Here is a 7,119-nt window from a genome sequence, read left to right on the forward strand (position 1 = left end):
TTCTATTTTCATTTATAATAGACTGTGTGTTAAGAGTTATTTCCTCCTCTTCACTTGAGGTAGAGCCCCCTCCTGTTGCTTCTTCTAGTGATTCTGTTTCACTTTCACTAAATGTTACTTTCTTGTGGTATGGCAAGCTATCTCTCTGATAACCTCCTCTATTGTTAATTCTTTGTTGACCTCTTCTTCCTCTACCTGTACCTCTTCTGTGGCTAAATTTAGATTTTCTTTGCCATATATAGACTTTATTTGTGTCGTAGTCAGACTTATCCCTCAAATATTTACCATGTTTGATATCTTTCAGTAGTTTTTTTAAGTATCTTATCATTTTTTTCAAACTGAGATTCCTGACTACGAACACTTAACACATCTTGAATGGCATCTATCTGTTTTGAAACCTCTTTCAACATTTTTGTCTTATAGTCAATTAACAATAACATTAATTTCAGTGAACAATCAGTTAAAGTTCTGTTCCATATTTTGATGAATTCAGCATCATCAGTACGGAATGTTGGAAATTTGTTTAGCCTGAGACCCCTGGGAACCATGCCCAGCTTGTAGTATTTATCTAGTGTCCACACGTCCCATTTTAATTTATTCTCCTTGTTTAGGGAAAATTCCAGCTCTTCAAATAATCTTGACAATGAATATTTTGAAAAGTCTGTAGTAAATACAAAATCCAACTCCTCTAAATTACCCGCTCTTAGCTCTGTAGGTTGTAAGGAATAATATGCAGTGTCCCCTTCTGTTATTAAGCTGCTTGGTTCCATGATATAATAGTAAAATGCCAGACAGTAGGCTGGTTCAGTGTGCTATGGAGGCTGTTAGCGTGGGGTTACGCTCAAATAAACACTATTCATATACACAAGAAAAAAGTCTCAGCACCAAGTGAACTAGCTTTTAGCACAAAAGCTTGTATAATTTTTAACAAGAAAAGCAGTTAATCTTTGTTTCAAAAACTGCAGTTATTGAAGCTGCTAGTTACACAAGCCACCATTTTCTTCCGGTTCAATATACCTCTGTATAATTTATAGGCACTTTCAACTTTTTTAGACAGCGTGTATAGTCACTATGTGGAAACAAAATTCTTTGCGTGAAATGTATAACAAAGTTCCCGGTTTTACCGGTCAGCTGATTGAAATGCGGTACGATACCTTTCACCCACTTGGTCGGTCCTCAGGAGCCGTCTGGAAGGCGATCTGCTTACTGACACTTCTGTGTTACAGGATACCAGCCTCTTCCAACCTCTATCCGCTCCCTCTCTTCGACCACAGGCTGCAGCTGATGACGTCACACCTAGGTCCGTGCGCTCTGTCTCCCTCTCTCTCGCAATACACTTGGCTGTCAATTTAGCAAAAGTTGTAACGAAGTTCTTTGCTTGGGTCTGGCTCTACTCCCGGTGTCTGTGCTCACAATCCCCAATCAATGCATATCAAAAAGGACAAATGAAGGAGCACCAGGCAATTGTAGTGGAAAGATAAAACTTAACTTTTATTCCGCTCAAAGCAGCTTTCAACAAATTTTCAGTAAAACACGTATATCTTAGTATTTGCACAGCATTGTATATCAGGAGTAGTGTTCCAGCTTACGCGTTTCGGCAATAGCCGTAATCATAGCCTGTTGGAACTCTACCTGTGATCCATATTTAAAATGTATACAAATATTCAATTGGTTAATTGGAATATCACACACCTCACAAACTACCCTATCAATAACTTGCTAAGTGCTGACAATTATTTATACTTACATTATACTTCTCATGCCTTTACAGCTCTGAAGCTAATACTAATCTACAGTTACAGTTTGTTATTCTACAGAACTCCAATACTTCTGCTTTAATCTACCTGCAAGCTCCCGTGGCTCTGACATCATTGCAGCGTCTGTACACGCTACTCCGGATTGCCAGCTGCAGCTTCCACTCACACTGTTTGCTTACCGAACACCGCTACAGATTTGGCAGTTTTCATCTATACATCTATATTTCCACACCAGCCAGTATCAACAGCCTTAAGTATTATATGCACCTCACTACTCATACTGATTTGTTTGTTACATTTTCTTATTGACTGCCTAACTGTGTAGTTCAGTTTCAAAGTAGCAACTCATTTGTATGCTAATCTATTTCTTAAAGTGACATGCTACAATTTCCTATTTTATGTGCCAAGGTATTTGCCTAAGCCTCTCCTAATTGTTAATATATTAAATATATTGTATATTGCATATAGGTTAAGAGACAATATTATATTTTAATTCTGTTTAGAGTTGCTCAGCCAATAATACGCTCTAACAGAGTAAATACAAAAAAACTATTTTATCCATATATGGGAGATAGTTTGTATGTTCATGACATAATAAACCAGCCATAAAATATACAGCTATATAATTAAACGTTATAGCATTTACTATGGAAGCCTCAGATGTGGCTGCACAAATACATACCCTTAATCTCCACCTTGATAATTTAACACAGGCATTCAGAGAATTACATATTGAAAATTAGAGTTTAAAAGCATGTCTCAGAGAAACACTTTCTGCTAAAGGATCTGGTAATGGAAACATCCCAGAACCACAGGTCTCCCTGCCAGACATATTTTCTGGAGACCGATCATCCTTTAAACAGTTCAGAATTGCATGTTTGTTGTTATTTGAATTAAGACCCAGAACCTAACCCACAGAAAGATCTAAAGTTCTTACTATTCTCTCATATTTGAGAGGAGAACCACATGCCTGGGCTGACTGTTTATATGAATCACAGGACTCAATTCTTAATTCCCTTGACAAATTCATCAAGGCTATGTCTGATCTATATGATGACCCATACCGTCAGCTTACAGCTGAGAATAAACTCAGGAGTTTCAGACAACATAGAAATCCAGTCGAACATTATATCACCCAGTTAAAGATTTTGGCTAGAGATTCCTTATGGAATGAAGTCTCATTAAAAAATCAGTACAGGCTAGGTCCCTCAGAAGAGATAAAGGCATCTACTTATCAAGCTGTCAACTTACCTGCATTTGACAGCACCAATCCGCTCGCCTAAGATCGCCTAACATCGCTGCCGTGGACCTTAATACGCTCTCCAAAATTACCAAAAAAGCTGTAAAAAAGCCACGCACCAAGTACGGAGCGATGAGCAGTGGGCTATTGTTAACTAACGGTCATCGATCTCGCTGCTCTTCGGCTTTTTCCCAGCTTTATTGGTAAACTGTAACTAAACACCCACACTATACTACACTGTTTTACCCCCTAAACCGCCGCTCCCGGAGCCCACCACAACTCTAATAAATGTATTAACCCCTAAACCGCCGCTCACGGACCCCGCCGCAAATAAATAAAGTGTTCAACCCCTAAACCGCCGCTCCCGGAGCCCACCGTCACCTACATTATATTTATTAACCCCTAATCTGCCCCCCTACACGGCTGCCACCTACATTATATTTATTAACCCCTAATCTGCCCCCCCCTACACCGCCACAGCTGCCACTATATTAAATTTATTAACCCCTAAACCTAAGCCTAACCCTAACACCCCCTAACTTAAATATAATTTAAATAAATCTAAATAAATTATTCCTATTTAAAACTAAATACTTACCTATAAAATAAACCCTAAGCTAGCTACAATATAACTAATAGTTACATTGTAGCTATCTTAGGGTTTATTTTTATTTTACAGGCAAGTTTGTATTTATTTTAACTAGGTAGAATAGTTACTAAATAGTTATTAACTATTTAATAACTACGTAGCTAAAATAAATACAAATTTACCTGTAAAATAAAACCTAACCTAAGTTACAATTATACCTAACACTACACTACAATTAAATTAATTACCTTAATTAACTACAAAATTAAATAAAATTAAATTAAATTATCTAAAGTACAAAAAAAACAAAACACTAAATTACAGAAAATAATAAAAAAATACAAGATTTTTAAACTAATTACACCTAATCTAATCCCCCTAACAAAATAAAAAAGCCCCCCCAAAATAAAAAAGCCCTACCCTACACTAAATTACAAATAGCCCTTAAAAGGGCCTTTTGTGGGGCATTGCCCCAAAGTAATCAGCTCTTTTACCTGTAAAAAAAAGTACAAATACCCCCCAACAATAAAACCCACCATCCATACAACCAACCCTTTTCTAAAACCCACCCAATACCCCCTTAAAAAAACCTAACACTAACCCCTTGAAGATCACCTTACCTGGAGAAGTCTTCACCCAACTGGGCCGAAGTCCTCAACGAAGCCAGGCGAAGTAGTCCTCCAGACGGGCAGAAGTCTTCATCCAATTGGAACAGCCAATAGAATGCCAGCTCAATCCTATTGGCTGATTGGATCAGCCAATAGGATTGAACTTCAATCCTATTGGCTGATTGCATCAGCCAATAGGATTTTTCCTACCTTAATTCCTATTGGCTGAATTCTATCAGCCAATCGGAATTGAAGGGACGCCATCTTGGATGACTTAAATGAACCTTAATTCGTCGGGAGTCGTCGGATGAAGAGGATGCTCCGCGTCGGATGTCTTGAAGATGGACCCACTCCGCGCTGGATGGATGAAGATAGAAGAAGCCGTCTGGATGAAGACTTCTGCCCGTCTGGAGGACCACTTCTGCCCGGCTTGGATGAAGACTTCTCCCGGCTTCGTTGAGGACTTCGGCCCGGTTGGGTGAAGACATCTCCCAGTAAGGTGATCTTCAAGGGGTTAGTGTTAGGTTTTTTAAGGGGGGATTGGGTGGGTTTTAGAGTAGGGTTGGTTGTGTGGGTGGTGGGTTTTAATGTTGGGGGGGATTTGTACTTTTTTTTTCATGTAAAAGAGCTGATTATTTTGGGGCAATCCCCCGCAAAAGGCCCTTTTAAGTGTATGTAATTTAGTGTAGGGTAGGGCTTTTTATTTTGGGGGCTTTTTTATTTTGTTAGGGGGATTAGGTTAGGTGTAATTAGTTTAAAAATCTTGTAATTATTTTCTGTAATTTAGTGTTTTTTTTTTTTGTACTTTAGATAATTTTATTTAATTGTAATTAATTGTATTTAATTTATTTAATTTATTTAATTATAGTGTAGTGTTAGGTGTAATTGTAACTTAGGTTAGGTTTTATTTTACAGGTACTTTTGTATTTATTTTATCTAGGTAGTTATTAAATAGTTAATAACTATTTAATAACTATTCTACCTACCTAAAATAAATACAAACTTGCCTGTAAAATAAAAATAAACCCTAAGCTAGCTACAATGTAACTATTAGTTATATTGTAGCTAGCTTAGGGTTTATTTTATAGGTAAGTATTTAGTTTTAAATAGGAATAATTTAGTTAATCATATTAATTTTTATTTAGATATATTTAAATAATATTTAAGTTAGGGGGTGTTAGGGTTAGTGGGTTAGACTTAGGTTTAGGGGTTAATACATTTAGATTAGTGGTGGCGGTGTAGGGGACGGCAGATTAGGGGTTAATAAGTGTAATGTAGGTGGCGGCGGTGTAGGGGGCGGCAGATTAGGTGTTAATAAGTATAATGTAGGTGGCGGCGGTGTAGGGGCAGCAGATTAGGGGTTAATAAGTGTAATGTAGGTGGCGGTGGGCTCCAGGAGCGGCGATTTAGGGGTTAATAAATTTATTTGAGTGGTGGTGGGCTCAGGGAGTGGTGGTTTAGGGGTTAAACATTTTAGTATAGTGTGGGTGTTTAGTGACAGGGTACAAATAAAGCTGTGAAAAAGCCGAAGAGCAGTGAGATCGATGACTGTTAACAACAGTCCGCTGGTCATCGCTCCGTACTTGGTGTGCAACTTTTTGACAGCTTTTTTGTTAAATATGGAGAGCATATTCAGGTCTGCGGCAGCGATGTTAGGCAATCTTAGGCGAGCATATTGGTGCCGGCAAATGCAGGTAAGTTGATGGCTTGATAAGTAGATGCCTATGTCTACTAAGGGCTAGATTACAGTTGGAGCACAATGCTCTGTGTGCTCACGTTGGTGCAAAAATGTTCCTTTATGGGCACACCAGTAATTCTACTCATATTACAAGTGGGAAGTAAAATAGATGTGGTCATCGTCATCCCGGTTATGATTTAAGCTTTAGTGAACACCGCTTCTGAAAAGTGCAAACTTAAAAGGTGTCAAAAAACACATCAAAAATACAGTGTACTGTACAGTAACACTCATAATAACAGTGTCTTATAAAAAATGTTCAGTAATATTTTACGGAGATTTTATAAGGGGTCAAAGTTAGTAGATGTTAGGTCTGAAAGTGCTTTTACATAGGGAACCATTGGAACAACTTTATTAACATATATATCTATTAACCCCTTAATGACCAAGGATGTGCCTGACGCATCCTTTGGGGTTTTAAGTGGTGGAAGCGATCTTGATTGCTTCCAGCCGCTTTCAAGGTATTGCAGTGATGCCTCGATATTGAGGCATCACTGCAATACCTTTTTTAAGCATCCAATGCAGAGAAAGCCACTCTGTGGCCCTCTCTGCATCGGCCAGCAATGGTGCTGATCGTTGGTGGGTGGGTGGGTTTTAAAACTATTAAAACAAAAAATCCCCCAGGAATAATATAGAGCAATTCAGCTACGTTTTCTGTAGTGAGCACTATACACTAACGTACACAATGCAGTTTGTCAAAAATATAACAATATCACTTATCTGTGTGCACTGATTCCATCACAGGGTGCAAGAATACTGAAGCTTTAAGATGTTAGAGCCCTGTGTGAAGATGTGGAGCATCACAATCGGGCACTTGTACAGGGTTAAATTAAGTGAATGGCTTTGAAGAGAGCTACAGACACAGGAGGAGAAACAACAATATGATGAGTAGAATCTACTACTGTAACTATGCTGAGCAGTTTAGTGTAACTTTAATATAGTCTAAGCACTAACACACTAAATTATTTTCATTAGAATTATGAGAATGTTTATTTAAAACAGGATTTTTGTGACGATTTAAAAAAAAAAAAAATACTTTCAAGATCTCAGTCTCCAACAAATATTGAAGGCAAACAGTTATATCTCAATCAAGACAAAGGGGGATATTTATCAAAGCGTCAACTGAAAATACGCTGGAATTCCACATCATAATTGTCACGAGATTGATCCGCCGTAGTTATCAAAGCGTC

This window comes from Bombina bombina, chromosome 9, assembly GCF_027579735.1.
Source record: "Bombina bombina isolate aBomBom1 chromosome 9, aBomBom1.pri, whole genome shotgun sequence".
NCBI classification, from domain to species: Eukaryota; Metazoa; Chordata; class Amphibia; order Anura; family Bombinatoridae; genus Bombina; species Bombina bombina.